The sequence below is a fragment of the Prionailurus bengalensis genome, chromosome E4, assembly GCF_016509475.1.
Source record: "Prionailurus bengalensis isolate Pbe53 chromosome E4, Fcat_Pben_1.1_paternal_pri, whole genome shotgun sequence".
In the NCBI taxonomy this organism is placed as follows: Eukaryota; Metazoa; Chordata; class Mammalia; order Carnivora; family Felidae; genus Prionailurus; species Prionailurus bengalensis.
Window position 1 is genome coordinate 59,850,195 of NC_057360.1, and position 8,275 is coordinate 59,858,469.

Below are 8,275 nucleotides of genomic sequence, written 5' to 3' on the forward strand. Positions count from 1 at the left end.
AAAAAAAGGTTGCATGGAAAAGAAAGATAATGATTCTTTGAAATAAATGAGGCAGGCATGATCAAAACAAAACCAAAACAACCAAACAAACCAAAGAAAAAACCCAATAGGATTCCAAACAATAGACTCATACTGAAGGAAAAGGCCATGGCCATACCTCAGGAATAAATGGGTACATGGGGTCCCTGGGTGGCTCCGTAGGTTGAGCGTCCTACTTTGGCTCAGGTCATGATCTCACGGTTTGTTAGTTCAAGCCCTTGTGCTGATGGCTAGGAGCCTGGATCCTGCTTTGGATTCTGGGTCTCCCTCTCTTTCTGCCCCTCCCCAGCTTGTGCTCTGTCTCTCCCCCACCCCCTACCCCCGCCCCAAACAAACAAAAATTGTTAAAGAAACAAATGGGTATTTATTTGTATATTTCAAGTTAAAAACTGCCTTAAGTATATATAATACTTTCTTTTGTGATTCCACTCCATATTTGACATTTTAGTCAAGTCAGAGCAACTCAACAGCACCATACTGGGTGCAGGGATTAATAATACATAGTATCCTCTAGAAGGATGAGCGGCACTAACGATTGTGTTGTATATTGCAATGGAGGTAGCAACTCAGAGAGAAAGAAACCACTGGTTGTTTTGGGGGAGGATTTGGGGTACTGGTCAGCAAAAAATTAGTCAAATAAAAACCCTTGCCTTTAAGGAGCTTGGAATATAGACAGGGCAGCAAAGTATGGTAAGTATTAGGAACATTACGTGTTTTAGGAGCTTAGAGGAGGCTGCCCGACAGATCCAAGAAACGTTTCTGAAAGAGGCGACAGGAGCCAAATTGTGAAGGATTTCTTGGCGTTGGCGGAGAAAAGACTGGAAGAAAAGCACTGGAGACAGAATAATGAACAAGACAGCAAGCAGGCGAGGAACAGAAAGCAGGAAAAGACGAGCATTAGGGGCAAGTGCAGAATTGACCAGCGATGAGGCCTCTTCATGGTAAGCTAAGGGATTTAGTTTGAAATCTCCAAGAAGCCTGTGATTACAAGCAGAGAAGTAACATAAGCAGATTTACATTATACGATCACTCTGGTGGCAGGGTGGGCATAGATCAGAAAAGGCAAGCCTTTGGACGGGTTAGGAAGCCAACCACTCGTCAAATATTTACTAAGCACCTACTAAGCACCTACAGATATTTACTAAGCACGGGATACTGGGGTCACTGAAAATACACAGTCACACTTTCATGAGTTCCAGTCTGGTGAGGGAAGTACATGTCCAGCGAATTGTCAGACAAGTTACCAAAATTAATTATTCTAAGTGATCACTGTGAATCGCTGTGAATCTGGCAGTGTGACTGGAGTGTATGTCTGCGGTCATTGCCCGGTATTCCTTCTTCTGATAAGTTTCCTGTAGGGAGCCATAGCTCCCCTACTCCATGTAGTGTGCCATGTCAGAAACGGCGTCCCTTGAAGATGGGCATAGGACCAAGGCCAGCCAAGTAGAGTACCCGATCCTCCTGGCCCCGGTGATTGGGCTCCAGACTGGGCATATGGGCCAAACAAAACCAATCAGGAACTACTCCGATATTTGACGGGTGGATCAAAGAAGAGAGAAGGCCTCTCACTCTTTTGGATCGCGAGCTGTAAGGGTACACGCTTGACCCATTCCCCATCATTTCTGATGAATGTAGAGAAGCAGAGAATGAATCCAATAGACATACAGAAGTAGAGCAGAGGTGGGGGGAAAGGGGGACCCTGACAACATTGTTTGAGCCCTAACTCAATTGTTTAGGTCTAACCACCTAAAGCTGAAGCCACATCTGAACGTCCGAGGTACACTGAAAGGAATATAGGAGGAACAGCAGCACACCTAGGGGAAAACAATGAATCCAATTTTGGGAGAAACAGAAGCTTGTGGGATAGCTAGATGGGAATGCCTAATGGCGTCTGGATCTAGGTTTCTGGCACTCAGGAGGGAAATCAAAGATGGAATCAGGGACCTGGGAGTCATCAAAATGCCAGTGAACGTTGAAGTCATTGGTTTGGGTGTGATCTATAAGGAGAATCTATAGATTGTGGAGGAAGAAGACCAAATTCTGGGGAACATTATCATTTAAAGGAAAAACAGACACAGAGATGTCGACAAAAAAAAATAAGAATAGTCAGGAGAAAGAGAGGCTCCACAAGCTGAAGATGAGGAACATTAAGATGTGGGCACCCTGGGGCGCCTGGGTGGCTCAGTCTGTTAAGCTTCTGACTTCGGCTCAGGTCACGATCTCACGGTTCGTGAGTTCAAGCCCCGCGTCGGGCTCTGCGCTGACGGCTCGGAGCCTGGAGCCCGCTGCGGATTCTGTGTCTCCCTCTCTCAATGCCCCTCCCGTGCTCACGCTGTGTCTGTCTGTCTCTCAAAAATAAATAAGCATTAAAAAATTTTTACAGGATGCGGGCACCCTTGGTTCTTACACACACTCCCCACATCCAATCAAATCAGCGTATTCTCTTGGCTTTGCTTTTCTCATTTCCTCTCCCCGGACTACCCACCTTGCTCCCCATCACCTCCCCCCAGGTTATTACATTTGCATCCTAACTGGTTCATTTGATTGCACTCTTTGTAACATGGCAACAATGCGAGATTCCTTTAAAAGTCAGCCAGGTTGTGTAACTCTTCTGCTCAAAACTGGCTCCCTGTGGTCGTTTACTAGAGCTCCTGTAATAAAGTACCGCAAACTGAATGGCTTAACCAACAGCAATGAATGTTTTTAAGAGTCGGAAATCTTTTCCTAGGAGATGCCTCTCCGGTGCTCACCGGCTGGACCTGGGTCACATGCCCACCCCCAGACCCACCAATGCCAAGGGGGATAAGACAACCCTGGCTGGCTCAGTCTACTCATCATTTGCCCTAGTTATGTGAGCTAGACTCTGGAGCAAAATTGGGGCTCTGCAAGTCTGGAAAAAGGGAGAAATGGCCTGTGCCTAGGTTGCGAATATTAGGCAGTATGGATGCTGATGTGGAGAGGCCATTCAAGGTAGAAATGGGCTGCCTGTGCGGGGCAATCAGGTCCTCGCTGGGCTGTCAGCCTCTTTGTATCTTGCTGGTTGCTGCCACCTGGCGCAGGGATATTTCTATCATGACAAATATCCACCCAGCCTTCAAGTTTTGGGGCACAGGATAAAAGCAGCTTGGTGGTCAAGATTTCAAAAAGGCAACAGCTATTTGAATCCGTTAACCACGTTCTTGAATTCCTTCTTTGTTATATGGGTTTGCTTTTTCTACTTTTCTAACTTTTATGCCCGGGCCACTCAACTTCCTGCTTGTGTGCGTGCGCCACCTTGTGACGATAACGCGCTCTGCGAGCTCGTTAAGGGAAGGACTGCTTTGCTCTTGGAGCCACCTGCCCGCTGTCCCCGGCAAGGGAGGCCGTGGGAATGGACCACACACACTGAGAGGATCGGTGAAGCATAAGACAGAGGCCTCGTAGATGCACGGCAGGTATATTTTCCAATTCTAGAACCTCCCCTCAAGCCTTTCAATATCCTTCCATGAAAAAAGAAAACCCGAAAACTATAAACAGGTTGGTTCCTCCCTTGACATGACAACCAGCCTTCAAAATAGGAGAGAAAGAGAGCAGTGGACCCAGGAGGGTCCCCCTCACCCTGCTGGTCACCTCGGTGTCTTTCTTCCTGTTTACATGTTCTCCATCCAGCCTAGCTCTGCCTTCTCTCTGTCACCTTCTTTCTGCTGCACGATTGTCTCCGCCGGGTCCTCTGCAGCCTTTGGTGCATCCGACAAAGGCTGTTCTTTCCCGACGCTCGACTACATCCTCAGTTTTATCATAGGGATGCCACTTTAACTAAATACTTCTTCGTGACAGAAATATAAGTATAATTGCATACATTTCTCTGATAACACGTGGTGACGCACACCCCTCTCGAGCAGAGGCTGCCGTTTCCCTGACTCTCCTACCTGGGGACCAGGAGGCCGGGTTGACAAGCCCTTAGCTACGCATGGCCCCATCCTTCTTTTCCCAAAAAGTCTACCTTCCTTCCAGCCTTACATCATCCGTCTACAACATTTTATCTCCTTTCGGAGAAATACCAATTCAAAACGTAGAACGTGGGTAAACATTTATAAAAAATAAAATGTATTTTTGTAAAAGGCAAGTGTCTCATGATTTCACTTGAATACGGAATCTAAAGAACAAAACGAACACCAGCGGAAACAGATCCGTTAAGCGTAGAGAAGGCTGTGGCTGGTTGTCAGAGGGGAGAGGGGTGGGGGCTGGGCAAAATGGGTGAAGGGGAACGGGAGGTACAGGCTTCCAGTTATGGAATGAAGAAGTCGACTGGGATGAAAGGCACAGCACAGGGAATACAGTCAACGGTATTGTGAGAGCATTGTGTGGTGACGGATGGTTGCTGCACTTGGCAGCCCCCAAATCAAATGTTTATAAAGATAGCAAAAATCTAGGCTCCCCCTGCTGCTGTCCTCCTATCCCTTCCTTTACTGCCTATTCCGAAATAACCGCTGTTAATACTTGTGTATCTGTGATGGTTTATTTTATGTGTCAGCTTGGCGAGGCTACGGTGCCCGGGGGTTGGGTCAAACACCAGTCTAGAAGTTGCCGTGCGGATATTTCTTAGATGTGATAAACACGTGCGATCAGTAGACTTTGAGTAAAGCAGATGATCCTTCATAGTATAAAGGGAGCAGGTGAGCACCTCATCAAGGCAGGTGAAGGCCTTAAAAGCAGACTCAGGTTTCCCAAATAAGAGGGAATATTCCTCAAGGGCACAACATAGAAATTCTTTCCCAAGCTTTCAGCTTGCTGCCCTGCAGAATTTGGATTCGAGACTTGCAACATCAACTCTTTTGTTTTTGTTTTTGAGAGAGGGCAAGTGAGTGAGGGGCACAGAGAGAGAGAGAGAGAGAGAGAGAGAACCCCACGAGGAGCAGAGAGAGACGGGAGAAAGAGAGAGAAGTGGGGCTCATGTTCACCTGAAGTGGGGCTTGAGCTGCCCTGATGAGGGACTTGAACTCAGGAGCCATGAGATCACAGACCTGAGCCAAAGTCAGATGCTTAACCAACTGAGCCTCCCAGGTGCCCTGCAACATCACCTCTTACCTGAATCTCCAGCCTGTCAGCCTGACCTGTGACTTTCAGACTTGCCAGCCTCCAGAACTGCGTAAGCCAATTCCTTAACCACCAACCCCCCCACCCCCGCTCTCTCTCTCTCCCTCTTTCTCTCTCTCTCCTATTGATTCTGCTTCTCTGGGAACCCTGACTAATAGAACACCTGTGGTGGGGATGGATAGCTGTCTCCCCAAATCCACGCTTTGCTCTCCTAGTTAACTATGAGCTGCAGTTCGCTGTGGCCATGCAGCTAAGTTCTCCCCACCGGTATGGAAAGAGAAGTGATATGAACCATTTCCATGCCTGATCCATCATTACACCTCCTTGCTCTTCCTCTTTTCTGGATGACTGACCGGGTGACACTGAAAGCATCCTTGGCACCCATGTGTTGAAGATGGCATCCTGGATCCTTTAATAACTGTGTGGAGCAGAGCCCCCTCCTTCCCACCCCGGCCCCACAGATCTTGAATGTTCTCACCTACGCGTCTCCGGACTGTTTGGTAAGTGGTAAATAAATTTCTACAGCTTTCAAGTTATTGCATTTTGGATGTGTTTACTAAGCTAGTTTCACATATCCTGACTAATTCAGAAGTTGGTCCCTTGGAGTGGAGTGCTGTGTAAAATAAACACCTAAAACATAGGCACTGGCTTCGTAGATGCACAGCAGAAGGTTAGGAACTGGTGTCACTGGCTGACCAGCTGGCGTATCCTCTGGTGTTTGGCAAAACAGTGGCAGGACCGTTGCTGTGGTGACTTGAGCAGATACAGTTCCTATGGCACCAGGCCTTTCTAGAGCAGGTGGTCGGAATGAGCCAGAATGTGTGAAGTGGCTGCCTCTTGCTGGGTATTACCAGAAGGAGAGGAGCTCAGACCAGAATCTACTGGTTTTGAAGCAGAAGAAGGGAGTGAAGAGTCCCGAAAGTTGGGGACCCTGTAGATATTGGAAAGCCAACTGCTTCAGTAGCATAAATGGCAAGAGGCAAGACTTGCTGGCCTGGTCTCAGAGGCGTCTCATTAAGCCATCTCAGGCCAACAAAGATCTCATTTCAGTCTTACCCAATTGTTCCGGGGGTTTTCAAGGCAGCTGCCACTAAATTGACAACAGAGGAGCTCAGGGGCCAGGAATTCCCTAAGTTATGAAACAGGTTAAAGGACTCCATCTGGAAAGGAACTCTGGGCGTGGCTCCTGACACGTGGACTGGACCGAAGCAAAGTAATGCCTTGTAAGTTTCCGAAGTAAGCTAGTCCTGAAAAACCCACCGGGACCTGGGCCTAAAAAAAGTCTTTGTTAAAATAAAACAAATCTTGCGCTCCCAAATTTGCAGACATCAGGCTGTGAAAGCTGAATAGTCCTCCAAGAGGGCTACTCTTGACCACCTACTTTAGATTTCTGCCCATCACAGGTTTTTAGTATTTTGATTAAGATGTGTTTTGGTGTAGTTTTTTTAGGGTTTCTTCTGCTTGGAGCTCATTGAACTTCTTGGATTGATAAATTTATACTTTTCATGAAATTTGGAAAAATGTTGACCATTATTTCTTCGAATATTTTTCTTTCCACCTCCCCCCCCACCAACTTCTGAGACTTCAGTTACATATATGTTAGGTCACTAGATATTGTCCCACAGCCCAGCAATGCTCTGTTTATTGTGTTTTCTGGTCCTTTTCCTCTGTTTCATTTTATTTATAAAAAAAAGTTTTTTTAATGTTTATTTATTTTTGAAAGAGTGCAGGCGGGGGAGGGGCAGACAGAGAGGGAGACACAGAATCCCAAGCAGGTTCCAGGTCTGAGCTGTCAGCACAGAGCCCAACATGGGACTTGAACCCACGAACCGTGAGATCATGACCTGAGCCGAAGTCAGATGCTGAGATACCCAGGTGGCCCTGTATGTTTTTCATTTTAGAGAGTTTCTACTGCTATGTCTCCAAATCCACTAATCTTTTCTTCTGAAGCATCTATTAATCTGTTAACTCCATATGGTAGATTAAAAATGTTCGGATGTTTTTCTTATATCTTTTTTTAATGTTTTTTTTTAAAGTTTTTTTTTTTAAATTTATTTTTGAGACAGAGAGAGACAGAGCATGAACGGGGGAGGGGCAGAGAGAGAGGGAGACACAGAATCGGAAGCAGGCTCCAGGCTCCGAGCCGTCAGCCCAGAGCCCGATGTGGGGCTTGAACTCACAGACCGCGAGATCGTGACCTGAGCTGAAGCCGGACGCCCAACCGACTGAGGCACCCAGGCACCCCTCTTTTTTTTTTAATGTTTTATTTATTTTTGAGAGAGAGAGCATGTTAGGGAAGGAGGGGCAAAGAGAGAGGGAGACAGAGGATCTGAAGCGGCCTCTGAGCTGACAGTAGAGAACCCGACTCTGGGCTCCAACTCAAAAGTTGCAAGATCATGGCCTCAGCCAAAATCAACAGTTTGACGCTTAACTGGGTCACCCAGGTACCCCTGTGGATTTTTCTTTTGATTGATTTTTCTCCTGGGGGTTGGCATGCATGATAATTTTTTATTGGCTCTGGACATTCTGGATTATACTTTTTTAGATGCTAGACTTTGTTGTATTCCTTTAAATATTTGGGGGTTTTGTTCTGGGGCACAGGTGATTTACTTGGAATTGATTAGATCCTTCTGAGGTTGGCTGTTTAGCATTGTTATGGCAGGCCCAGAGCAGCCACGAGCCTAAGGCTAATGTGACCCCACTATTGAGGCAATATGCTTCTGAGGACCCCGCACAACGCCCTGTATTATATATTTTAAATGTTTATTTATTTTTGAGAGAGAGAGAGAGAGTGGGAGAGGGGCAGAGAGAGATGGAGACAGAGAATCCCAAGCAGGCTGCGTGCTGTCTGCTCAGATGTGGGGCTCGAACTCACAAATCCTGAGATCATGACCTGACCGAAATGGAGAGTCGGATGCTTTACTGACTTAGCCACCCAGGCGCTCCCACGATGCCCTATATTATAAGGTCTGGCTGGAACACAAACAATGCTCAGTCCTGTAAGAGCTCAAGGGATTTTTCTGCTTATTATTTTTTGGGGGGGTTCCCTTGGTCCTGAGTAGTCTCCTCACTATTGAGTGATTACTATACACATCATTACTCAGCCTTCAAATCCAGGGCACTCCCTGCGGATCTCCGAAGCTCTCCCTTTGTATAGCTC